At 46.5% G+C, this 27,908-nt stretch overlaps 1 pseudogene; it reads right to left on the bottom strand.

The window, feature by feature from the left end:
* Positions 1–554: 554 nt before the first annotated feature.
* Sord-ps4 (sorbitol dehydrogenase, pseudogene 4) lies at positions 555–4,564 on the bottom strand (annotated as a pseudogene).
* Positions 4,565–27,908: the final 23,344 nt, after the last annotated feature.

Below are 27,908 nucleotides of genomic sequence, written 5' to 3' on the forward strand. Positions count from 1 at the left end.
ACTTCAAAAGTCCCCATAGTCTATAGCCGTCTTACAATGTTAAAAGTCCAAAGTATCTTCTGAGATCCATCCAATCACTTAACTGTAATCCTCTAATTAAGACCAGCAACCAGCTGGGCAAACTCCAAACTCCGCCATCTCCAGGTCTGATGTCACACGGTCTTCAGATCTTCACCTCCTTTTTCATCTTTGTTGACTGCAACAAACTTCCTTCTCCTGAGCTGGTTCCACTCCCTGTTAGCAGCTTTCCTCAGCAGATGCCGTGGCTCTGGCATCTCAAACGTTTTGGGGTCTCCAAGGCAACTTCAATGTTACACCTTTTGGTTTCAATGTCTGGGATGCACACATGATCTTCTGGGCTCCTCCAAAGAGCTGGTGTCACTTCTCCAGCTCTGCCCTCTGGAGCACTCTGAGCTCAGGTTGATCCCCTCCACTGCTGCTGCTGTTCCGGGTGATCATCCCAAGGTACTATATGGGATATTGGATATACATATCCAATATACTAGGGTTCTCTACTGCAACTAGGCTTTACCAGTAGCCTCTTGTAGGCTCTCTTCATGGTGGCAAGCCCCAGCCCCTTTGCATGACCCCTTCAGTCCTGGTCTGCCAACTGCAACTGGGGCTGCACCTTCACCAATGGCCTCCCATGGCCTCTCACAGTGCCCAGCCTCAGCTGCTCTTCATGACACCTTCAAGCCTTCAAAACCAGTACCACCTGGTGACTCTCACACATTACCAAGTACAGCTGCAGCAGGAGGTACAACCTTGGCTATCTCTGGAACACAGCTTTTTTGAGCTCTCAGAAAACACTTCCCAGATTTCACTTCAGTGATGCTCAGGTTTTAGCCATGATCTTCTCCAGCAGAGTCTTTTTTTTTCCCCCCACACATCCCCTACTTGTAGCTGAAGAGGTGGACTACAGACCGCAGCCCAAGTTACATCACAGTTACTGTGCACATCTTGATTATTTTAAGATCTCAAGGAGTGTGATATGAACCCAAATCTTACAAAGAAAAGCCCTATAATTTAATTAGGCTCTGTGATACCCACCCAACAAATATCACCAGCCTTGCCCAGCTGAGAAGGGAGCATCTTCTGGTGCCAGAACTGAGTGGGATGGGATAATAATTGCCTGGGAGTGAGCCTGGGAGAGGAGTCGAATCCTGTGAGTGGGAAACTCAAGCCCTCCTGTGGCCCTCCTGTATGAGTTAGACAGGATTTAAGATCTTTGGGTGGAAGTCTCCTGTTGCCTAGCAACCGGTTCTGCTCCTGATCATGAATGAGCAGTGTTGGGAAGGTGGCCTCCACTTTGCAAATGTAAGGGCAGAATTCTCCGGAGCTGAGGCAGAGGTGGTCTACACCTGGGAATGTAAGCTGGTGTAGCTCAGATTTGTTTTATTCTTCCCACCAGTTCCTCGCCTGGATCCAGAAGGCAAGTTCCTTTTCTTATCCCCCTCAAATAAATGACACTTAGCTTGAGAGACATGGTGCTCGAAACATCTGACCGAAAGTTCAACCCTTTGGGCCATTTCCATGTTTGTGAAGCTGCCCCTTCATAAGTCAACCCCGCTTTCTGGCAGCCACATTGGAACATGGACAAGGCATGTTTCGTCTCCTCACCCAAAGAAGGTACTAGAGAAAGGACATTCCCGGGACCTATCTGCCAGACTCTGTGCTAGAGTTTCCTCAGTATAAGCAGCTCATCCTGGCTACAAGGTCCCCCAAGGTGTGCCTACTTCTGTCTTTAAGGCACATCAACTCCTCTAAGGCTCTTGGCTTATGAGGTTATTATTTTCAAAAGAAAGTTCTGCACTAATGACCTCCCCTCTAGCCATTTAGCCCTTAGAGTGGGCTGAGGGCATAGAGCAATTCACATTTAAGGGTTCTGGTCACTGGGGTCACCCATGATCATAACTTTCAGCCCCACTCCCTTTTTGGCTGTTTCAAAGGCTTCTCCGGTCTTCTCCAGAGGGAACCTATGGGTAACTAAGGGCTTTGTATTCAAAGTCTTCGATGCAAGCATGGAAACTGCCACCGGCCACATTTGCAGTATCAAAAACGCTCCTTTGATATCTACCTCCCGCACAGCTGCACTAGGGGTAAACTGATCATCTTGGAGCCCATTCCCACAACTGCCAAGGTCCCACCAGAGTGGCCAGCTCCACACACAAGGACGAAACTGAACCTCAATGGCAGGCATAGATCCCCACAGAGAGAGAGAGGCTCAACCAGGGCCCCTTCTTCAAAGGTGACACCATTAGGAAGCTTGGGACAGAAGTCAGCCCTGCGCTTGTAGAAGCAGCATTGGTTCCCATCGACCGGGGGTGTGGCATAGAAGATCGATGACGTCAGATTGTATCGGTGAATCTTGCAGTATTCGTCTATTTCTGGGAATGCCAGGCTCCATGGCAACCCGATCTCCTGGTTTTAGATGTTTCACTGGTGCTCTGACTACCGTGACTGTTCCAGCAGCTTCCTGCCCAAGCACCATTGGCTTTTTCACAGCAAAATCCTCAATTCGGCCATGCTCCGAACATCTGAGCCGCAGATCCCCCACTGAATGCATCTTTAGTAACACGTCATTTGGGCCCAGCTCAGGGATTGGGTGGTTCATCAGGTGAATGTCTCCAGGTCTGTGCACCGCCAAGGACAGGCTCTCGCCCTTAGTCGCCCTTAGTCGGAGCTGCCATATCGCCCTCTTGCTTAGAAGTGTTGACTGGACCCAGAAGCGAGCTAGTGGTTCTGCTTCTCAAGCCGCCAAGTGTCTGGAATCGATACTGGTCTCATAATCACCATTAATTTCTTAGCTCCAGCTGACCAGCATCAATTCTCACAGTAGTTCCTTTTATTCTGGACTCTCAAGCCAGAGCCACGTGGCCAAAGCTGTGAAGTTCTGCTGTTCGCTGTGGCTGGAACATGGCCCCCTTGTTCTATTACATTATCACCAGCTTTCTGTTTTTCAGACTCCCTCTCTGCCTAAGATTGGCTGTCCTGAAGCTTACTCTGTAGATTGACCTTGGACTCAAGAGATCTGTATGGCTGTGTCTCCTGTAATGCTGGGATTAAAGGCGTGTACCACCATCCCTGGATCTAAACTTAGCAGGGTAGAATCTTGCCCCCCCAAAAAATCCCTTAATCTGTTACCTCCTAGAATATAGGATTCAGTTCCATTTCACTTCCGGGTGCCCCATTAATACTCAAACCATATATTTTGTATTTTTCCTTTCTAAGCTTGCTGTGCTCGTTCAAAATGCTCTTCATGAGACTTAACAAGAGAATAAAGCTTCTGCTGAGCTTTTTTGAGACTTCCTTTGTCAGTGCAGCTCATCTGAGTCTTTTCACCTTAGCCTCAGGCAGACTCTTCAGACAAGGGCAAAAGGTAGCCACATTCTTCACCAAAATACCACGAAAACAATCTCTAGGACCCATATTGAAATTCTCCACTGAAACCTCTTGGGCCAGGTCTGTACAGTTCAAATCACTCACAGCAACAAAGTCTTCTATATTACTACTAGGTTAGCCCATAAAGCCCCATTTAAAGCATTCCACTGCTTTCCAAACCCAAAGTCCCCGAATCTACATTCCTCTGAACAAAAGCATGCATGGTCAGGCCTATCACAGCAATACTCCACTCTTGGTAGGGTTTTACTGCTGTGAACAGACACCATGACCAAGGCAACTCTTATACGGACAACATTTAATTGGGGCTGGCTTACAGTTCAGAGGTTCAGTCCATTATCGCGAAGGTGGGAACATGGCAGCGTCCAGACAGAGATGGTGCAGGAGGAACTGAGAGTTCTACATCTTCATCTGAAGGCTTCTAGCTGAAAACTCAGTTCCAGGCAGCTAGGACTAAGGTCTTAAAGCCCATACCCACACCCACAGTGACACACCTACACCAACAAGGCCACACTTCCAAATAGTGCCACTCCCTAGGCCAAGCATATACAAACCGTGATACCTTCTGAGAACTGGGGGAACGTGGCAATTCAAGCTGAGGACGAGGGTCAGGAATATTTGGGAGCTGCAAGAGAGCACTAAAGTGGGTGTCAAAGTCTCACTGTCCCTGACCTAGATAGACATATAGACACACAGCCCCTCCAGGCAATTTAGCAGTCCAGTTCCTTCTCCCTCTGTCCTATACCATTTACTGTAGCCATCCATGTTCAGAAATTATACTGGACCTTTCCAAATGCAGCCCCTTCCTATGTAGAACTGTGTAGAACTCCATACAGAAAAGTGAAAATGATTTGTCTCTGACCCACAAGCTGTACCACATCCCACTTCTTCCGGGCTCCTAACAGGAGCAAGAAGAGATCTGCCTGAGAAAGATTAAAGTAGGACTGGTCTCTGCCAGCCAGGGAGACACAAGCTGGGTCCCTGCTCACCTCTGTATGCATCAATTTTGATCCCAGGAAGGGTCTATGTGACCCCCGCTGTGTGGATCGGAGGGTGTAGGCACTGTCTTGCCTAGCATACTGGCACTCAGGTGGTTACCATTCCACTCAGTGCCAGTAGCTGAGCTCGACTTTACACAAAGCGAAGACTTCACATACTCACTCATCTAGATCTAAAATGACAGACTGACATCCTAGAAGCCCCTTATCTTTAGAGTACCTTCTACTGCTGACCGGTGTTGACGCCAAGGAATGTTCTAGACAGAGCAGTTGGGAAAATGCTGAGTTGTGTTTTAAAAGCTCTGGTCCTCCCAGGCTTGCTTCATGGTCATAAGCAGGGTGTTTTCCCTCTCTGTGCTTCTGTTTCTTAACATGTTCTTGACTACATTAAACCTCTACCCATGTCATCGTTCATGGCTGGAAGAGGGGGCTGACGGCATGTTGTGCTATAAACCCAAGGGCGTATCACTGTCTTCTGGAAAGAAAAACAAAATGCACAGAGCAATATCTTCAAACATCAGACTACAATGGATTCATGGGGGTAACTCCTGCTTACTGTTCATGAGGTCCTGGGTTTAATCTTCAGCACTGGGGGAAAAAAGACATTTTTAAAACTGTATTTTTCTTTCGTGTGTGTGTGTGTGTGTGTGTGTGTGTGTGTGTGCATGTCTGTGTGTGTGAGTGTGTGTGTGTGTCTGTGTATGTGTGTGTGTTTGTGTGTGTATGTGTGAATATGCATGTGTGTGTCTGTGTGTGTGAGTGTGTGTGCATATGTGTGTGTATGTATGTGTGTGAGTGTGTGTGTGTGTGTCTGTGTGTGTGAGTGTGTGTGTGTGTGAGCATGTATGTGTCTGTGTGAGTGTGTGTGTGTGCGCGTGTGTGTATGTGTGTGTGTGTGTGTGTGTGTGTGTGTGTGTGTGTGTGTGTAGGATTTAGGGACTGAACTCAGGTCATCATGTTTATGCAGCAAGTGATTCTGCCTGCTGAGTCACCTCCCTGGCTCCAAAGACATTTTAAGTAGAAAAAAGAAAATAATTTGGAAAGGTGCAGACAACCCTCCCCATGCTGGTGGCTTTGTGTTACCATTAGCAGGGGATTCAGAAAACCAGTGTCCTAGTCAGGACTTCTACCACTGTGACAAAACCCTGTGACCAAAATCAAGTTTGGAGGAAAGGGTTTGTTTGACTTATACTTTCACATCGTAGGCCGTATCAGTGAAGAGAGTCAGGACAGGAACTCACAGCAGTGAGGGAACCTGAAGGCAGGAACTGATGCGGAGGCCATGGAGGGGTGCTGCTCACTGACTCTGCTTTCATGACTCGTTCAGCCCACTTCCTTATAGAAGCCAGGACCACCAGTTGGATGGCTCCACCCACAATGGGCTGGGCTCTTTCCCATCAATCACTAATCAAGAAAATGCCCTACAGCCGGCTTATGATGACTCCAGCCTGTGTCAAGCTGACATAAAGCTACTCAGCACAGTCATCTTAAAGGAGAAAACTGCATTGCTGTTCATTGCTGTTCACCGTTTCAAAGCTTTCTGCCACGGCTCCTTTGGAAGCTGCCAGGAGGTGGCTTATTGCAGTGGGAGTCTGTGGTGGAGGTGAGTCTGTGGTGGAGGTGAGTCTGTAGTGGAGGTGAGTCTGTGGGGAAGGTGAGTCTGTGGTGGAGGTGAGTCTGTGGGGAAGATGAGTCTGTGGTGGAGGTGAGTCTGTGGGGAAGGTGAGTCTGTGGGGAAGGTGAGTCTGTGGTGGAGGTGAGTCTGTGGTGGAGGTGAGTCTGTGGGGAAGATGAGTCTGTGGGGAAGGTGAGTCTGTGGTGGAGGTGAGTCTGTGATGGAGGTGAGTCTGTGGTGGAGGTGAGTCTGTGGGGAAGGTGAGTCTGTGGGGAAGGTGAGTCTGTGGTGGAGGTGAGTCTGTGGTGGAGGTGAGTCTGTGGGGAAGATGAGTCTGTGGGGAAGGTGAGTCTGTGGTGGAGGTGAGTCTGTGGGGAAGGTGAGTCTGTGGGGAAGGTGAGTCTGTGGTGGAGGTGAGTCTGTGGTGGAGGTGAGTCTGTGGGGAAGATGAGTCTGTGGGGAAGGTGAGTCTGTGGTGGAGGTGAGTCTGTGGGGAAGATGAGTCTGTGGGGAAGGTGAGTCTGTGGTGGAGGTGAGTCTGTGGGGAAGATGAGTCTGTGGGGAAGATGAGTCTGTGGGGAAGGTGAGTCTGTGGTGGAGGTGAGTCTGTGGGGAAGATGAGTCTGTGGGGAAGGTGAGTCTGTGGTGGAGGTGAGTCTGTGGGGAAGATGAGTCTGTGGGGAAGGTGAGTCTGTGGTGGAGGTGAGTCTGTGATGGAGGTGAGTCTGTGGTGGAGGTGAGTCTGTGGGGAAGATGAGTCTGTGGTGGAGGTGAGTCTGTGGGGAAGATGAGTCTGTGGGGAAGATGAGTCTGTGGGGAAGGTGAGTCTGTGGTGGAGGTGAGTCTGTGGTGGAGGTGAGTCTGTGGTGGAGGTGAGTCTGTGGGGAAGGTGAGTCTGTGGTGGAGGTGAGTCTGTGGGGAAGATGAGTCTGTGGGGAAGATGAGTCTGTGGGGAAGGTGAGTCTGTGGTGGAGGTGAGTCTGTGGTGGAGGTGAGTCTGTGGTGGAGGTGAGTCTGTGGGGAAGGTGAGTCTGTGGTGGAGGTGAGTCTGTGGGGAAGATGAGTCTGTGGGGAAGGTGAGTCTGTGGGGAAGGTGAGTCTGTGGGGAAGGTGAGTCTGTGGTGGAGGTGAGTCTGTGGGGAAGGTGAGTCTGTGGGGAAGGTGAGTCTGTGGGGAAGGTGAGTCTGTGGGGAAGGTGAGTCTGTGGGGAAGGTGAGTCTGTGGTGGAGGTGAGTCTGTGGTGGAGGTGAGTCTGTGGGGAAGGTGAGTCTGTGGGGAAGGTGAGTCTGTGGTGGAGGTGAGTCTGTGGGGAAGATGAGTCTGGGGAAGATGAGTCTGTGGTGGAGGTGAGTCTGTGATGGAGGTGAGTCTGTGGTGGAGGTGAGTCTGTGGGGAAGGTGAGTTGTGGGGAAGGTGAGTCTGTGGTGGAGGTGAGTCTGTGGGGAAGATGAGTCTGTGGGGAAGGTGAGTCTGTGGGGAAGGTGAGTCTGTGGTGGAGGTGAGTCTGTGTGGAAGGTGAGTCTGTGTGGAAGGTGAGTCTGTGGTGGAGGTGAGTCTGTGGGGAAGGTGAGTCTGTGGTGGAGGTGAGTCTGTGGGGAAGGTGAGTCTGTGGGGAAGGTGAGTCTGTGGGGAAGGTGAGTCTGTGGTGGAGGTGAGTCTGTGGTGGAGGTGAGTCTGTGGTGGAGGTGAGTCTGTGGGGAAGGTGAGTCTGTGGTGGAGGCAGTTGCTCTCTTCTTCACAATGAGGAAGGAGAGAAATGGTAGAAAGTGTTGGAGTCCCACAACCCCCACCCCAGGGCATACTCCCCAGTGACTTACCTTCCCTCCAGTCAGTAGACTCCACCTCCCAGTAATGACAGGCTGGAGACCCAGTGGTTGGCTACACCCCAACCCCAGCCTTCTTTTTCCTGCTTGAAGTGATGCTAGTCCATAGTCATGGAGGAGTTATAAGCTCTTTGTTCTGTCTTCGAGAAAACAGATGAGACATTGCACTCAGATCGCTTTGCCACACTTCTCCTTAAAGTATTAGTCAATCCAGAAGTCTGCAAGACTCTAGCATAGAGGACCAACACCTTGCACACAAAATAAAAGCACAGTTAAGAGACATTAAAATGAAGTGCACGTGGATTTCAGAGTCCTGCCACTCAAGTCTGGTCCTGCCATTTACTAGCTACTGTCCTCTCTGGAGCTGAGTTCCCTCGTCTGAAAGATGGAGCCGAAGAGGACAGAAGATTATGTCATCTAAGCCACTTGAAGAGCTTTGAGCAGGTCTGCTACACAGGAAGTACGTGGTGTGTTTCAGTTATTGTTCTAACGAGATAATAACTTTGCTGCTGTCTCCCTGAACTCCACCTCCACCAGTATGTAGAAAGTGACTGTGGCTGAATCTCAGAAGTGCCCACTGTGATCTTGGAGAACAACTCTCAGAGGAAAGAAGGAGAGGCCAAGCGCTCAGTGGTGTTCAATATCATGACTTTCAGGACAACAGAGGCAAGTTGGTCAGCTACACTGTTCTGACCCCTTAGCAACATGGCCGCTCTCATGTTGCAAGGATGTGCAAACTGTGAAAGGATGTTAGAAAACTGTAGGATTGATTCAGGCAGGTTGACTAAAATTAACTACAGACAAGGAAAAGCAAAACGTGGAAACTTACTCGTTGACAGGGCTGGAGAGATGGTGGTTCAGCGGTTAAGAGCACGGGCTGATTTTCCAGAGGAGCAGGGTTCCATCTTCCGCACTCACATGAAGGCTCACAACCATCGGTAACTCAGTTCCAGAGAAGCCCTGTCCTCTTCTGGTGACCAGGGGCACCAGACATGCACATACTACACAGATATACACATAGACAAATACCCACACACATAAAATAAATAAATGGGGGGGGGTGTTGACTTCCAGACCAGCAAGATGGTTAGTGGTCAACTCTGTTTACCATGTGTGCCCGGGAACATGACGTCAATCCCTGGAACATACATAATGAGAGAAAGAGAGAAACCAAGTCCATGGAGTTGCCCTCTGGTCTCCACACACACTCCATGGCATGCTAGCCCCTGCTCCCCCCTGACACCCAAGCACACATGCAAACATGCAAACACACACACACACACACACACACACACACACGCATGCACACACGCATACACACACACACACCCAGGCATGAGCATGCATGCACACATCTGCTAATAGTTGATTTTAGAAAGATTCATTTACTTCTCAACAAGGAAAAATCTAAGTTTCTGGAAAGAATAAGCCCCCAGGACTCAGGTGCATAAACAAGCACGCATATCCTACAGAAGTCTGAGAACACTGGGGTCAACAAGGGAATAGTGTGGGATTCCCAAGAACAGTAGCAGGTTGTGTACAATGGTCAGCACACAGAATGACTCTTCAGTCTTCTCACAAGCAACACTGGAGTCAGAAAATGGAAACAGCTGTCAAAACCCTGAGGGAGAATCCTTTCTTAGACTCCAGTTCCTAGCTTAGTGTAAGGATAGAATTAAGACATTTTCATACCTGCAATATTTAAAAATACTTGCTTTCCTTTAAAAAATGATCATCATTATTATTGCTGTGTATGATAGAAGTAGTCTATACACATGTCCCAGAATGCAGTGTGCCGGTGTGAGGATAATTAAATGAGATTAGTTCTCTCCTTCTGTTCTTATTTGTTCCAGGTCATCATGCTTGCATAGAGTATCTTTCACTCCAAGCCATCTTACTGGCCCTCAAAATATTTACTTTCTTTCAGAGCTGTGTTGGAAGCAGGGGAGGGAGTGTGGGGAGTGGGAATGGGAAGAGAGGAGGGAGTCAGGTACTGCTATCCAGACGGAAAGTGAAAAAAAAAAACAAGTAAATTAATAACAAAAAATATTAGTAATAATGCATTCAAATTTTTGACATTTTGTTCACCACGAATATTCTGCATTAACTGTAATTCTTGGAAAGTGCTGTATTAAAATATTGTTCCTCGAGGGCTAGGGATGTAACTCAATGGAAGAGCATTTGCATACAACAGCTGTTCTCAATTTATGGGGTCCCGACCGCTTTAGGGGGGTCACATATCTTATATCCTGCATATCAGATGCTTGCAATTCATAACAGTAGCAAAGTTACAGTTAGGAAGTGGCAGTAATTTTATGGTTATGGTTGCCCCCACATGACAAACTGTGTTATTAGGGGTCACAGCATTAGGAAGGCTGAGAACCACTGGATAGCACGTGCAAGGCCTCAGGGTCAACCCTCTATACTGGAAAAAGGAAATAAAATAAAATGTTATTTATCTTGATGACTGAGACTTCGGCAGCCCCTTAAACCTTGCATCTGAAGTAAATGCACCCTGTAGGTCCTCGGGTCTCTACCCCCTTCCTTAGGAAGTCACTAAACCCTGTGTCCCTCAAAACTTGAGAAAACCCAGACAGAAGAAAATGTGGATGCAAAAATTAGACATGAAACAAGGAGGAAGCGCTTGCCTAGCAAGCGCAAGGCCCTGGGTTCGGTCCCCAGCTCCGGAAAAAAAAAAAAAAAAAAAGGAAACGAGGACAGGAAGAGGGACTCTGGACGCTGGTGACAGGGCAGTCCTGGGGTGACAGCCATGCACAAGTCAGACAGGAGAGAGCCCAGATTCAACGGGGAACCTCCCAGGATCATGCAGGAGCACTAAGACACTGCATTTGGGGCTGAGTAGGTGAAAAGCAAGTTTTTATAAACTAAGCAAATGAAAACACAGGATTCCCACCTCCAAGTCTCAGAAATAAAACAAAGGAATGTTGTATTGTTTCAACTATGAAACGTTCTACAAGATGTACGCTTGGCTGTCGATGCCACTGGCATAATGCTAGGACTCTATAAGGAAGGCAGCACAACAGGAAAGATGCATACACATGAGAGAGGCAGGCAAAATGAAAACCTCTCTTCCTCACCCATGGCAAGTCCAAGATCTGAAAATCTAAGTGGAACCAGGTAACAAAAATGCTGTTAACGGACGCCAAAAATTCAAGTGGGCTATATCAAAGTCACAATTTCACCACAACAAAGATACAATCAACAAAAGGAAATGTAGAGATTAGGAAAAAATATTTTCCCATCTTACCTCATGAGGAGTTAATGTCCAAAATATATAGGGATTCGTGTCACTCAACAGCAAAAACAAGCACAGGGACAACTCAATCTAAAAGATGGTCTAAGGACCTAAACAGACATTTTTTTCAAAAGAGACATACACACAGTCACAAGATATATAAAAAGGATCTTTCACATCCATAAACACACAGTCAGCTTGCCAGCCCTATAACGAAAATCAAAAACAAATCAATCTATAAGATACAAAGATTCGGGGGTTGGGGATTTAGCTCAGTGGTAGAGCGCTTGCCTAGCAAGCGCAAGGTCCTGGGTTCAGTCCTCAGCTCCAAAAACAAACAAACAAACAAACAAACAAAGATTCACAGTGTCATGCTTCAATCCGTTATCTCTTGACCCTGTTACTTTTGGGCCTCTGAGGAGGTCATGTATCATGGTGTCAGCACACATCTCCATCTCTTTATGGAGACAGGGATGTGTCAGGGTCCCAACATCCTGCTTTAATGGTGCACTTTCAATGACCTAACTTCCTAGTAGTGGGCTCTGCCTCTAATGGGTTCCACCACCTAGTCAAGCGTGGTGCGACGTGCCTCTAATCCCACCACTTGGAAAATAGAAACAGGACAGTGAGGAGTTCTGTGTCAGCCTTGGCTACACAGCAAGCTTGACGGTAACGTGGATTTCATGACATCCTGGGATTTCACCACCACCTTCCATAGCCCATCTCAAGGACCAAGTTTCTAATACCAAGACATTTGCTGGGCGCTCCAACACAGGGGATTTCCAAATCGAAACCATAGTAAAAGCCAACCTCATGCCTGTGGAGATGGCCGCAATCATTATGAGTCAAAGGATAACCAATTTAGCGAATTTTGAGAAGGCGAGCTTTTTTTTATAGGGCGGGGGGTGTGTGTGTGTGTGTGTGTAACTAGGCATAGCAACTTTAGAGAGCAATTTGGAATTTCCTCTCAAAATTAAAACTGGAGCTGTCACTGGGTCTCAAACTTGGGTCTCTTCAGGGAGACCCAAGGGAAATGAAATCAGTGTGTCAAAGTAGCCCCAGGGAGATCACACAGAAGTAAACAAGAACTTTCAACCCATGGATGGTTTAAAAAAAAAAAAAAACCATGGGGTTGGAGAGAGGGCTCAGTGGATTAAAAGCATTGACTGCTCTTCCAGAGGTCCTGAGTTCAAATCCCAGCAATCACATGGTGGCTCACAACCTCTGTAATGGGATCTGATGCTCTCTTCTGGTGTGTCTGAAGACAGCTACAGTGCACTAACATACATAAAATGAATAAATAAACCTTTTTTAAAAAATGTAAAGTGACTATTTTTCAGACTTCGATAAGGGAAAGAATTTCTGACACTTGCAGCAACTCGGAAAGTACACTCAGTGAAACAAGACAAACCCAGAAAGACCCACACTGCATGGTCTCTCCTTGATATGGAATCCAGAAAGGGATGAACTTTAAAAGTATTAGAGAATAGGCAAGTAGTTACCAGTAACTGAGAGGTGGGTGCAAAAAGAGAGAATTGGTCAAAAGCACTGACTAAGCTATAACATCACTAAGTTCTGGTGGCCTAAGGGGCCACATTGCACTGTAGTTAATAATAATGTATTGTGTACTTTAAATCTGAAAAAAAAAAAGTATACCTTAAATGTTCTACACAGCCACACAAGATGACACAGTGAGAATTTCAATTAGCAATCATTTTACAGTACACACACACATACAAAGCAGACATCACATGCCTTAAATTCAATTTTTCAGGCGTGGGGGGGATATCCTCTTGAAGACGGGGGAGGAGGAATGGGATGAGGAACTGTGGGAGGGCAGACCGGGAGGTGGGTAATGACAGGACTGTATAAAAATAAAAGTAATTTTTAAACATTTTCTTTTTTTTTTTCTTTTTTCTTTTTTTTCGGAGCTGGTGACCGAACCCAGGGCCTTGCGCTTGCTAGGCAAGCGCTCTACCGCTGAGCTAAATCCCTAACCCCAAAAGTAATTTTTAAAAATTCAATTTTTATCAGTCAATCTTAATTTCAAAATCAGGTGTATGACTGAAACACATTATGTACATGTATGAAAATATCATCATACAACTAATTGTGTGTAATTAATATATGCTAATAAAAATACTTAACTTAAATCAAAAATACTTAGCTATTTGATCCTGCTATATAGACCTGATGAAGAAACACACCAAAGGAATCAAAGAGATAAGGGGAAACTGCTTTGGATTGAAGAAACGAGAGAGAGAGAGAGAGAGAGAGAGAGAGAGAGAGGAGTCAGCTGCTTTTGGTTAGCTCATTTGCTAACCACTTTGGTATTTTTTATTTGACTTTTTAATCTATGCAAACACATGAGTGACAAAATTTAAAGTTAAGATGAGAAAATGGCTCAGTCAGTAAGGTGTCTGCTTCATAAGCTCAAGGACGTGAGTTCAGATCCTCAGCCCACACACACAGGCCAGGCCTACCTCTGTACCCGTGCATGGTGGGGCAAAAGTGGGTGGATTTCGGAGCTCATTAGCCAGCAGTCTAGTCTGCAAGCACATGCATGTAAACAAACACACATGCACACGCATATACAGAGGGGAGAAGGGAGGAATGGAGGGGGAGAGAGAGGTGCATACATCACACAAAAAATAGTAAAAGTTAGATATATGTAAGGTATGTGTTGGTGGGTATTTTACAGCTTAGTTGAACTATCTGAGAAAATAGGGGAGGGGAAGTAGGTTTAAAGTGATATTTCAAAGCAATTATTCACTTCAGGAAAAACAGGAATACAAAGGCAGACATGGTCCTTCACTTGTATTGTTATGAGCAGTGTTTACACGGCTACAGTAACACTCCCAACACTGGGTACCAATTTAACCAAAACGTGTGAGGGGATCCCAGACAATAAAGGAGGAAAGTGGGAGGGGGTCAGCTAAAAGTGCTAAGCCCTCCTCCATAAAGACAGGAAGTCAGTAGAAGATCTCTAAATGAATCAGGAAACAACCATGCAAGTGTATATTTAGAAACACAGACGTAGTGGGGAACACAGCTAAAGAGAGGGATACGGCAGAAGGGAGGGGCAGGCTGAGGAGTGGAAGTCTGGGAAGAGAGGTTGGTCGTCATGAAGACTTTGGGCATGGGTGGACGTCTCCAATTCTGCACACGTGCTTCTTGTACGAATGAAGATTCAGTTAAGGGAAAGTGTTGTAGTAACTAGATCTACCTAACGATGGAGCTGTGTGATCCAACAAATAGTGAGTTCACTCACAAGCCTGCAAAGAAGCTAGAAGGTCAGTCCAACCCATCACAAACATGGAGGACCACTCCCACTCTGGCTGGGAAGTTAGCCGTGATGAGCTTCACCTTGCCGCTCAGTTCTGTGCATCAAAACATGCTAGTTTATTGATATATATCATAAGCATTTTCTAGCACCTATTTCGTTCCTGGTGCCTCATTCAGTTCTGGCTTGAAGATGGGGCATTGAGATACATAGACCCAGGTTCTGCTTCCCGGAATTACCAAAGGAAGCTTGTGTAATCCTCTCCCACCATACATGACCTGAGGCTCAAGCTAGGCAGACCTCTGGACTCCTGTGCTACTGGACCTATCCCGAAAGTGGTTCTGACAAAGCTGGGGGGTGGAGGGAAGGCTCAGATGACAAAGCTCCTACTTTGTAGGCTTGAAGGCCCAAGTTTGGGTCCCAGGCCCCACACAAAAAGTCATAATATAGGTAACGCTGGGGTATGGAGTGCATGTGGAGAGAGGCAGAGTCCTGGAGCTCATTGGCCAGTCTACCTAGTTGAATGCTAACTCAGATTCAGTGGCAGATTTGAAAAAGGTGTAAAGGCCTCACCTGTATCTTTGTTCACACACCCACATGAGAGTGCCAGCCCTTGTTCATGAGCGTGTACACACACAGACACACACATGTACACACTAGTCCTAACAAAAATGAAGCTGAATCTTCATGGTGCTTCTCTATGTATGTAGACACCATTATGCAATGAATCTGTTCATTGAACAAGTGTAGCCTGTGTGACAGCCCTTGTGCATGAGTGTGTGTGTGCGCGCGCACACACACACACACACACACACACACACACACTCACACACACACAGACACTAGTCCTAACAAAAATGAATCTGAGTCTTTGTGGTGCCTCTCTAATTGTATGTAGACACCATTATGCAATGAATCAGTTCATTTGAACAAGTGTAGCCTTCTTGGATCTCTTCAGAAGGGCGTGTGGGAGCCTTCTGACAACTGTCGACATTCACTAAACCCAAAGCTCCAAGTCACTCACCAGAAATATCTAAAGCAAGTGAAATCAAGCTAATTGGCATTGCTTTGCCTGTCATCCCATGAAATGCGTAAGGATTCTTAGGTAGAGAATTGCTGCCTGTGACATGCTAAAATCCCAACTTGTTTTGTGTGATTTGTCATTGTTCCAACAGCTGTAATACAGCCAGGACCTGCGAGTACCAACATCTCTTTCTAGTATCATTTCCTGGATCCTTTCCCCCTTGCAGGCCTCTCCTTGCCACCATCTCACGAGACTTTGATTTCTCCCTCCCCTTTTTCAAAAGTAAAAATGAGTCACTGTGAGACCAGTGGTTTTAAATTGAAGGTGATTTTATCCCTACCCCTTGGGGATATTTGGTCATGTCAAGAAGGATTTCGGGTTGTCACAGTTGGAATAGGGTGTTACTGACCTCTAGTAGGTTAGAGACCAGAACTGGTACAAAACACCCTGCAATGCACAAGGAAGCCTTCTCATCACCGAATGGTCCCAAATGTCAGTGGTGCTGTTACTGAGAAACCTTGGGGAAGGGGAATGGCTCAAGGGACAAGATCTCGGTTCCAACTTGCTTGGGCAAGAGAAAAAAAAAAAAAAGAACAGATAGGTTATTGGATTGCATTGATATTAACACTGTTTTTTTTTTTAAGTGGCTGAGATGTATTTAGTGACAGAGAGTCGTCTAGTATGTGCAAGGCCCTCAGTTCACCCCAAGTATCATGATCAATCAATCATCAATCAGTCTATCAGCAGAGTTGGTGTAAGATAAGAGAACTGATCACTTAGAATCAAAAAAGGGGTGGGGGCAGAAAGACAAATGAACGTTAAGTTCAATTTTACACCCATAAGCTTGACAAATGCAGTTCAAACAATGATGCTCAATGCTGTGGGGGTACAGGAGTATGACAGACAGTGCTGTTGGGTCTGGAATTGTTCACTTACTCAGAAAAAGCAAACTAGTGACAGACATCAAGATCTAAAAGTCTATTTTGCTCTTGAAAATTGACCTTATGGGGAAAAATTCAACAGAATAAAAAGCCTGCATGCACACACACAAAAAGTTAGAGTACGACTCATAAATGATCCAAGTACAGTAAGCACCTACCAGTGTAGGAAAAATGTCTACTGAACCAAGATGCCCCAATGGCCACTCAAAGCAGTCATCATGGGCCATAACAACCACTCTCATCCACACAAGCCCACGGGTCCAATGCTTCTTCAGGATAAGGGAGAGCCCAGCTTCCAGAATTGATCCCTACTCAAAGGCTTAAGCAGGACAAGGTCAAGTTCTCCAAAATGCTCCCAATTAAGCTATGTGCCTTGAGACATCTCCAGAAATGGCAGACAGGTGGTAGCAATGGACCCTCCAACATGCAGAGGTTTGGTGACGTATAATTGATCCTGTTCAGAATAGGATCATCTACAGTCTACAAGCCTGAAAGAGAGTGTGGACACGGACCATTGGCTATGTGTTCTGAGGCCAGTTCACAGCCAAACTCCACAGGCTGGCTAAATGGGAAGGAAAAGGAGTCAGGTACACCCCAAGAGGAAGCAGCTTTTGACCGTATAGCCCATGTAGCTTGAAAGCAGTCCCAGTAAACTCCAACTCTCAAGTCCATGTGCTTGTATGTCACCTTCCTCCCTGACGCTGGAACAGCCCTGGGACTCACCATCAATACAGCAGAAGTGAATGGCTGCCTAAGTCAGGTCAGAAAGGTCTTGCAGCTTTGACCTTGAGCCTCTTGGAACCTTCTCTGGGAGTCCCTAGCTTCTACATAAGAAGCAAACGTGCAGAAGAAATCTCATGGACTCCTGTGGACCATTCCAGCAAAGCCCAACCTTCCAACCATCCTTATTAAAGCATCACATGTGGGCATGGCTATCTTCGTTCCTTATGCCCAGCCCAGGCATGAGTCAAATCCCTCCATAGAATCCTGGTGAATGGCACACAGAACTGAAGGATTATCCAGCTGTTCCCTACCCAGATTTCTGACCCTCAAAATGAGATATAATGAAACAGTTGGTATCTTAAGCCTTGCAGGTAAGAATTGGGCATCAGCATACAACCAATACCTTTGGAGGAAAATAAACTCATTACTCTAAAAACAGATAAAGAAAGGTGGAAAAGGCTGGGGGTGTTGCTGGATGGTAGAACACATAGCAAGTATGCAGGAGGTGCGATGTTCAATTCCAGCAAAGAAGGGGGAAGATAGATAGATAGATAGATAGATAGATAGATAGATAGATAGATAGATAGATGATAGATAGATAGATAGATGATAGATAGATAGATGATAGATAGATAGATGATAGATAGATAGATAGATAGATAGATAGATAGATAGATAGATAGATAGATAGATAGACAGATGTTTGGATGGATGGATGGATGAATAGATGGATGGATGCTTGGATGGATGGATACTTGAATGGGTGGGATGCCTTTTATTTAGGGATTCTATTTCAGAATTACCAAACAGTACATAAGAGCAATCTTTCTTTTATAACTAATAAAAGGAGGAAGCTCAGAAGTAGACTCTCACTCCTCAGATGAAACAACAGTATTAGGCAAGGATCACCAACAACTGCTAAAATCAATAGGCAAAAAGCCAGCCTTACAGTGAGTGGACCAGGCTGTGAACACTGTGCACCCTGGTTGCTATCGTAAGCCAGACTGAGTGTAGACAATGCCTGTCCCTGGTGTGAGCCAACAGCTGCAGTGCCAACTCCCCTGCTCCTTCACTCTTGAGGTCAGGGTCCCGTGTCTAACCGCACTGCAGGAAGTCACTCCCAGGGACAAGAGGACTCAATAAATGATCCTCAGGGGATGCAGCCAACAAAATCCAGAGCAGAACAGCATCCCAGGACAGCCCTGTCTCTTCAGAGCAGAATGGCATCCCAGGACAGCCACGTTTCTTCAAAGGATAAATGTTTTAAATGCAGAGAAAGAAATCTGGGCTTGGTGGTAGTGTAATCCCAGCACACGGGAGGTTGAGGCTGTATTATATGAATTTGGGACCAGTTGCTACATGCTACATGATGAATCTCTGTCCTTAAAAAATAAAGTAGAAGGAAAAGAGATGTCTCTGCTGGTTGGAGTATGTGTCAGTCACAGACAGTATGCAGACTGATTGGATATTGATACGCATATACTTTAATAATGACTAGCTATTTGGTGATAGGAACAAATTCTCACTGGCTGGGGAGATCAGTAGGCAGCTAAGAGCACTTACTTCTTTTTCAGAGGATCCAGATGTGACTCTAGCTCCAGAGGTTCCAACACCACCCTCTGGCATCCGAGGGCACCTGCACACACATGGCATGTAGCGTGTATAAACTCACGAGCACACACACATACGTATACAAAATATGTATATATTTGTATATAATGCATAGATATTTTAAAAGGAAATTATTTCCATTTTAATATTATTTAGAATTTCATACATATATACAATGTATTTTAATCATACCCATCCCTACTCCTTCCCCTCCAACTTTATGTCTCCCATCGTTTTTTTTTTTTTTTTTTTTGGTTCTTTTTTTCGGAGCTGGGGACCGAACCCAGGGCCTTGCGCTTCCTAGGTAAGTGCTCTACCGCTGAGCCAAATCCCCAACCCCCTCCCATCGTTTTTTAATAACCTTCAGAGTCGCCTTAGTCTCCCTGTATGCTCACAGCGGTGGGCTCATCCACTGGACCATGGACAATGTTACCACCCAGACCACACTCCCAAAGAAAAATGACTCTTCCTTCCCAGGAGCCATCAATAGCCAATAGCTCTTCAGTTAGGGGTAGGGCATTGTGAGCCCCCTCCTCCAATATTAAAATTTTTTTTCAGTCTCTATACATATGGAATTACAGTATTTTAAATAACATATTTATATGGCCATATAGGGTGAGTATACAGCAGATATACACAATATTCTGAAATAAGGCTATTGAGATGTAACAGTACTCTGAGGTGTAGATGGGTCACATTAAACAAGATTTATGATATGTTCATGTTCTTGGAGCAGGGCGATAAAGATAAAGATAAAGTACTAGTATCATTTCTTCTATACAGCTTACATTTCTATTTAAAGGCATAAACAAATGATAGGGAGATAGCTCAGAGGAGAACAGCACTTGCTGAGGAGAGCTCAGAGTAAGGAGAGGATCTGAGTTCAAATCCCCGGCACCCACATACAAAGATGGGTGTGGTCACACACTCAAATATAACCTCAGCTGTAGGAACAGAGACAGGAGGCTCACTGGGACTGGTAACTGCCAGGCTCGCTCCAGATTCTGTGGGAGCCTTTCTCTAGCATAGACGGCAAAAGTGATGCAGCAGGACACCCAGCGTCCTCTTCCGGACTCTGCACAACACCCAGCGTCCTCTTCCGGACTCTGCACAACACCCAGCGTCCTCTTCCGGACTCTGCACAACACCCAGCGTCCTCTTCCGGACTCTGCACAACACCCAGCGTCCTCTTCCGGACTCTGCACAACACCCAGCGTCCTCTTCCGGACTCTGCACAACACCCAGCGTCCTCTTCCGGACTCTGCACAACACCCAGCGTCCTCTTCCGGACTCTGCACAACACCCAGCGTCCTCTTCCGGACTCTGCACACGTGCCTAGGAGTACACACACATAGATGGACACACTCACATGGACACACGCAACATACACACATACACACACAAATTAAGGAAAAAACTCAAATAACTCTAGAAAAAAAAAAAACACAGGAATGCAGCTGGAGCAGGGGTTTTCAGCAGCACACTTGTGAGCGATCCGATTGCATGAAAGACATTCTTTCCTCGCCCCTCTCGCCAAATCCCCCTGCACTTACGGGACTGGAAACCTAAAGAGACGTTTGAAATCACGTTTTAAGGATACATAATGGAAGGGAGTTTGAAGAGGGAGCAAAATTATTAGGGAGGATTACACTGTCACCACTCCACACAATGGGGATTGCAGTGCTCACTGCCCTAAACAAGTCCTGCTTCATACCAGAGCTGCGACTCAAGCAGGCGTCGCCATGGGAAGTGAGTGGATCCTGCCCTGGAGATGAAATCTCTCTCCCTGGCTGGGTCCTTGAGAGCAGCTCCCTTCTACACAACAGGGCGAGGGAGGGGGTGGGACGGGGGGGGGGGCACATGGGTCTTAGAATGCACTTGAAATTCTTTTCATGGTCTCCGAAAGCCCAGGAATGAAGGCGCCTCTGAAAGAGTCAGCAGTCTTGTCTCTGAGGGCCTGGGATCCCAAGAAAGACACTGCCTTCCTGTGGGTCTGTTTCTTCCGGGTGTGATGGATGATGGGAAGCAGGGGAGAGCAGGATTAGCCAGCGGGCTTGGAACACAGGTGACTGCTCTAGACGCTGGTTCAGGTTGCCCATGCTGTGGGGGATGATGGCCTTCGCCTTGTATTGTGGGAATGATAAAACTGGATGGTTCTTAAAGTGCTCGATACAGAACCTAACGTCAACTCTGAGTGTTAGCATCATTATTTATTTCTCTATAAAATGTAAATTCCATCTAATTCTAATGCTGGAAAGTTCATCCATGTACACGGTCCCGACGTTAAGGTGGAAATGTGCCTGATCCTGGAATCAGGGACTAAAGTTAGCATCTTGGGGGAAAAAAAAAAGCTCACCACACCAAAATCACTCCTGAAAGTCTTCCCCACATCAGCTGGCCTGGAGTTCATCGGCTAAAACACTCAAAGGTGCTGCTGAGTGGTAGAGACCAAGGGCTCTTTCAGGATGTCCTCTTGTCTCCTCACAACCTGATTGTCCTCTGTTTAGGGCAAGGGTAGCTTTCTCCATTGCCTCTGAGCCCTCAGCCCCAGTTCTGGTAGAAGAAATGAAGAGGTTGCTCTGAGATGGTCACTGTCCAGTAGCCAGGAGGGAGCACGCTGCGTTGGTCAGCTATCCACACACACACATGCTACTCAGGCCCCCACAATCTTTTCTTACCAAATACACTCTACGAATGCATTGAACACTTTCCAAGAACAAAGAGCTGGGGGGGGGGGGTATGGCTTGTGCTTAGGATGTGTGAGGCCTTGGTTTCCATCCCAGTCAAACAATCAATAAAGCAAGGTGTCATGCTGAACAGGGGCAAGATGGAGTCAAAGGTGGCTTCCTCTTAGTACAGATGTAGACTTGGACAACAGTAGAGGGTGGTAGCTGATGGGGTCAGGGGTGGGTTAGAAAAGACTGAAGGACCTGTAGAGCCTTCCATGCCTTTTTCTGGAAGGCAGGGAAGATCTGGGAGCCTCCCTGATGAGGAGAGACATGGGCAGAATCTAGAGGTTCATGGGTTGGTCCTATGCTTAGCTGAAGGGGGACAAGGGGTCAGGCTGATGGGTGAGCCAGGCAGGTGAGGCTGACGAGAGTGGATACAGATGTGGTTCCACAGGCAGGAGAGCAGAATAACTGTTTCTGGGAAGGGGCCCCGCTGGATGTGGCTCTTCTTCTTTCTCTTCCCCCTTCCTCCCACTCCTCTTCCTCTTCTTCCTCCTCCTTCTCCTCCCCCCTCTTCCCCTTCCTCCTCCTCCTCCTCCTCCTCCTCCTCCTCCTCCTCCTCCTCCTCCTCCTCCTCCTCCTCCTCCTCCTCCTCTTCTTCTTCTTCTTCTTCTTCTTCTTCTTCTTCTTCTTCTTCTTCTTCTTCTTCTTCTTCTTCTTCTTCTTCTTTCCTGCTGCAAGCTTTTTCATGGGATGCTCCAACTCCAAAGACTGTAGCCTCCATCTTCCCTTCCTACAGTGGACTCAGGCTCAAGAGGGGCAACCCTCTAGGTTCCTCTACACGTTTGTTCTCCATCTCTGGGAAGCAGTGAGTAGAAGAGGAGATGAAAGCTAAGCTCAAGGGAGAATTCAGCCACCGGAGATGTAGCAGAGTGAACAGAGTTCCCTGCTACGCCCATCCAGAAATGCTGGGCGAATTTCCCATATAGTTGTATTGTGCACATGAAGGTGTGGAGAGGTCAATGTTAGGTGTCTTCTTCAATCACTTTCCACGTTTACATTTTGTAAAATTAATTTTATGTATTTATCCTGGAGCAAAAACAAATCCCATAGTGCACACATGACACTCAGAGGACAGCTTGCAGGGGGGCAGCTCTTCATCGGAATGTGAGTTCCAAAGATTAAGCTCAGGTAGGTCTGGAACTTGCTAGCAAATGCCTTTACCAGCCAAACCATCTTCCCAGTACTACCTCATTTTCTGAGGCAAAGTCTCTCACTGAGTCTAGAGCTCCACTCAGCTAGGCTAGCAGGCCAGTGAGTTCCAGGGATCTGTCTGTTCGCTTCCCCTGTGCTGGGATCGCTGGTACACAACACCACACAGGGCTTTTACATGCGTGCAGGGGATCCAAATACAGGTCTGGCAAGACTGAAACCAGACCAGCTGCCTGGAGGAAGCAGAAACCAGCTGAGCTGACTGGAGAAGGCTGAGACCAATTAAGGTGCCTGGAAAAGACTCTCTGCGACATGTTGAGCTGCCTGAAGGCTGTGCAGTGTGCTCCAGGTCCCCAGCTTTGTGAGCTGTCACCATACTGGGGTGGACACTGCTGTCTTCAAGTCTTTTCTGCTCCTATAAGTAACCCCTCACCCATATTCCAGTATGTAACCCCAATAAAACTCATTGGTTCATCAAACTGGACTTCAGTGGTTATCCGTACTTTGGTCTGTCATGGGTTCCCTCTCTGGAATGAATAGACATGTGTTGTGTCTCTCTCATCACACGACAGCAGCAAATGTTCTCAACCACTGAGACATCCCTCCAGCCCAAAGAGTAACCGATAACCAAAATACGGTCTTGTGACATTGACTGAAGAGGAAGCCTTATCACAACCCTGTAGGAAGCAAGTGGAAGTCCCCACAGGGAAAGAGAGGTGCTAGGATAATCATGAAAATCAAAAGACCCTTCCCCTTAGCAGGCCAGCTCACTGCAACACTGCAGGTTGCCACAACATGCCCACAGGACCAGGAGATGTACAGCCCTGGCCATACTACTGTGAATCTCTCTGGGGTTTGTAGTTGAGAATTTACTTAATAAGTTTGATTGTTCAAAGAATGTTGTATTTCATTCTATATCTCTACTTACTAACATAGCATAAAGATAAAACACATTTAATAAGTCAATATTGAGGTGTTGAGTACTCTTAACAGTCCTTAACATTTACTATTTATTTATTTATTTATTTATTTATTTATTTATTTAGTATGTGTTCCGTCTGTAAGTATGTCCATGTACCATATGAATGCCTGCTGCTCAGGGAGGCCAGCAGAGGGTAACAGATCCCCAGGAACTGCAGTTACAGATGGTTCTGAGGTGTCATTGTGGATGCTAGGAATGGAACGTGGGTTCTCCGTGAAAGCGTTAGGTGCTCTTCACCTCTGATCCATCTCTCCAGGTCTAGTTGTTCTTTTTTTTTTTTTCTTTTTTTCTTTTTTCTTTTTTTTTCGGAGCTGGGGACCGAACCCAGGGCCTTGCGCTTGTTAGGCAAGCGCTCTACCACTGAGCTAAATCCCCAACCCCAAGTTGTTCTTATTATAGTCTGAGAAACGCCCACAATGATGTAGCAATATAAATTGGACCCTGTCAAATTTTCGCTTGTTATCTTGTAGCAGTTCTTCTGCAAAAACTTATTGAAACAGAAACAATCAGAAGGACTTTTGAGTAACAAACTGGGGACAGCATATACTTTGTGCTACGTGGTCAGATCTGAGAGACATGTTCAAAGCATGTTGGTAACAGATTCTGAGCATTACAACAAAAAGACAGCAGGGGTCATTTCCCACAGTGTCCCCAAGCCCGAATGAGCAAGAGGGCCTTTGTTGGAGCAACTTCCAATATCACAGTGAATCACCCTAGGGAGAAGGAAACCCAACGCTTTTGCCCTAGAGACCTCTTCAGTCACCTTTGGATGTCTGTGAACATCTTCCTAAAGTGATGTTTTCTTTTTTAAATTTTTATTTATGTATTTATTTATGTATTTATTTATTTAAAATGGGCATAAGTCTTTTGCCTGTATACATGTCTGTGCACCATGTGTGTGCGGTGCCAATCATAAAAAAATACAGTGTACCTGCAGAAAAAGAACTGGAGTTGCAGGTAGCTTTGAGCAGCCATGGGAGATCTGGGAAATGGAAGCTGGATCCTCTAGAAGAGCAGCCAGTGCTCTTAACTTCTGAGCCATTCCTCTAGACACAATTAGTTTTATGTTTAATTATATGGCATGTAATTCACTATATGGCATTTAATTGTATGACATATAATTAAACATCTCATTTCTGGGTCTGAATACATGCGTGTAAGAACAGTGCCCATGGAAGCCAGAAGAGAGCATTAGATCCGGTGAAGTTGGGAGTTAACAGTTTTGAGCCACCTAACGCAGATGTCAGGAACTGAACGGTGGTCCTTCTGCAAGAGCAGCACGGTCTTCTGAAGTGCTGAGCCACCCCCCCCCAGCACCTCCAAAACAATGCTTTAAAATGCATAAAATGTAAGGGAAAGAACACAAAGGAAAGCAGTCATACAAAATACAATATTCAGAGAGGCCAGAGGGACAGCTTGGGGCTAAGAGTGCTTGCCGCTTTTCTGGAGGACCTGAGTTCATTCCCAGCACCCACATGGTGACTCGCAGCTGTCTGTAACCCCAATTCCTGAAGATCTTGCACCCTCTTCTAGCCTTAATGGGCTCCTATACACAGATGGTATACTTACACACGTAGTAGTGGTGTGTGTGTGTGTGTGTGTGTGTGTGTGTGTGTGTGTGTGTGTGTGTATGTGTTGGTTTTTCAAGACATCATTTCTTTGTGTATGCCTGGCTATCCTAGAACTTGGTCTATAGACCAGGCTGGCCTTGAACTCAGAGATCTGCCTGTCCCTGCCTCCCAAGTGCCAGGACTAAAGGCGTGCACCACCCATGCCTTTTGTTGTTGTTGTTGCTGTTGTTTTCTCTCTTTTTTTTTTTTAATCTTTGATTGCTGGTTTTTTTCTTTACTTTTTAGTGATTCTTTGTGAGTTTCACATCATGCATATCTACTCTTCACCCTTGCAACCTCCCCCAGCCCCTGCCATATAAAAAAACACGTAAACAAACAACAACAGAAAACAAAGCATAGAAAACATCTCATGATGGAAGCTGTAGTGTGTCCCAGTGCGCCCCACAGTGTATCCCTCTGTCCACACCTCCTCACTTGCAAATGTTCACTGCAATGAGTCTGGTTGAGATCTCTAGCTTCTGTGACACCATCAATACTGGATCTTCATCAGGACTCTTCCTGGTTATTCTGTCTTTACCCTGTGTCCCAGTAATCTTGCTGCTTTGGATTAGCATGACTGACCCTTCCATCAGTCCCAACCATTTGCAGAGGATATAGACTTGGGTATGGGCTGACTCAGAGCCCTGGATGGAGGGCTGGGTAGTATCTGAGCCCGGCAGTGCACTGGCTTCTCCCCAGCACTGCTCCACTTAGGCCACCCAAGGCTGCCATGGCAGAAGGTAGGGGCAGTTCTCCTGCTCATGCCCTGGGGCTGGCTCACTCACTTCCACCCCTCCATAGCCAGCTCCACTGTGCTGCTCAGTCAAAATGCAGCGCCCTCTTTTCCAAGTGCTGCAGCCAGCAAGGGGCTGGGCCAGCTCTGCTGCTGTCACACCCTCTGGGCTGGCTCCCCTGTGCCTTTGCCATCAGGGCCAGCTCCACCATGTTGCCCATGGGAGGTGTAGGGTCCACTCTCCTGACTGCTACAGCTGTGAGGGTGCAGGCCCAGTTCTCCCTCCCTCATGCCCTTAGGGCCAGCTCTCACAACTACCATAGGTGGCTTGAGGGGACAGAGGGAAGGCATCAGGAGTACACACACACACAGACAGACACACACACACAGACACACACACACACACAGACACACACACAGAGACACACACACACACAGACACACACACACACACACACCACAAACACCACCTCACAGCATACAGTGTCAGGGTCAGTTCTCGCAAGCTCTTTTTTTTTTTTTTTCTTTTCTTTTCTTTTCCTTTTTTTCGGAGCTGGGGACTGAACCCAGGGCCTTGCACTTGCTAGGCAAGTGCTCTACCACTGAGCTAAATCCCCAACCCCTCTCCCAAGCTCTTGATGTCAAGGTCAGTTCCCCTGCACCCTCTTCACCAGGCCAACTCTCCTAAAACCACAGCCAGTGAGGAAGGGGAATGGGGGGGGGGGGCAGATCTCCTCAGCCCCTGGACATCCAGGTATCCTGTTGCTGGCAACCAGGGCTGTCCCCACGTTCTCTGATGATACTATGATCCACAGACATCAACTCCTGCTGCTGCATAGCCTGGAACTTAATGGCAGCTTGGGCTGGGACTTTACCATGGCCCCAGGTGGCAGGGCTAGTCATTCAGAACAGGCTGCTCCTCTCTACCCAGGAGTCTCCAGTCTCTCCACAATGCTCAATGTGCTCCTCTTTTGTTTCCGACTACGATACTCACACATTGGGCTGGCTCCCACTGCAAGCTGACCACATGACTGGCAGGCATCTTTCTGCCCTGCATAGCATGAGAGCAAACAGGTATCTAAGGCCTGGCCGTACAGTACACCAGAAGACAGGTCTATTAATGGCATAGTGGCCCAGGTCTCTGTCTCCTTCTTCCCAAGTTGTGCTGTCTGGATTTAACTTGATTATTTGATTTGATTTGATAATTTGATTTTTGTTAGCCCTAGGTATGTCATCTTTGGTCACCAAGCCAGGTATTGAGCTAAAATGAACAAAGGAACTGCCAGCTGGTGGGGTGGGAGTGGGGGGTATCATTTTTAAATAAAATACAGTTTCCAAAATAATTTTAAAGTAAATACAAATACCTGAAAGAAAGAAGAGAGAGAGAGAGAAAAAAATTCTGTAAAGGATTTATAACCAATGACCACATCATGCATTCTTTGCTTGAAGGATCTAAGGAGTGCAAGTCTATAGAGTTAACTAGTGGCTGCCTGAGACCTGAGGGTGGGTGAGAGGTGGCACCTAGAGCCAGAGTTCCCTTGAGTGTTTTAAAATTGTGGCAGTCGATGACGTTCATCCATAATTCATTTTTATGCATTTTAAGTTGGTGAATAGTATTATGTGTAAATTATCTCTCAATAATCATCCATGTAAAAGGAATGTCAAACTTTTCTTCATTTTATTGAAACATCACATACATCCTCATGATTCTGTGGGATCTACATGTTTTTATTTCACTTTGTTTCTTGAAACTGGGTGTTGGTCCCGGCTGTCCTGTTGCTCTGTAGTCCAAGCTGGACTCAAACTTTCAGTGATCTGCCTGCCTCTGCCTCCCAAGTGTCTCCCAATTTTAAACGCATATTCCACCATGGCTAGTTAATTTTTATTTATCTATTAATTGAAAATATATTCAATTGATTCCTTCCAAAGTCCCCATTAGATTGAAAAGTGTACGTGCAAACGCTAACAGGCATCTTAAGACACGGACAAAGCTATGCTACATACATCAACCTTCCTGGGACGAATGTTA

The sequence above is a fragment of the Rattus norvegicus genome, chromosome 5 (genome assembly GCF_036323735.1).
Source record: "Rattus norvegicus strain BN/NHsdMcwi chromosome 5, GRCr8, whole genome shotgun sequence".
Lineage (NCBI taxonomy): Eukaryota > Metazoa > Chordata > Mammalia > Rodentia > Muridae > Rattus > Rattus norvegicus.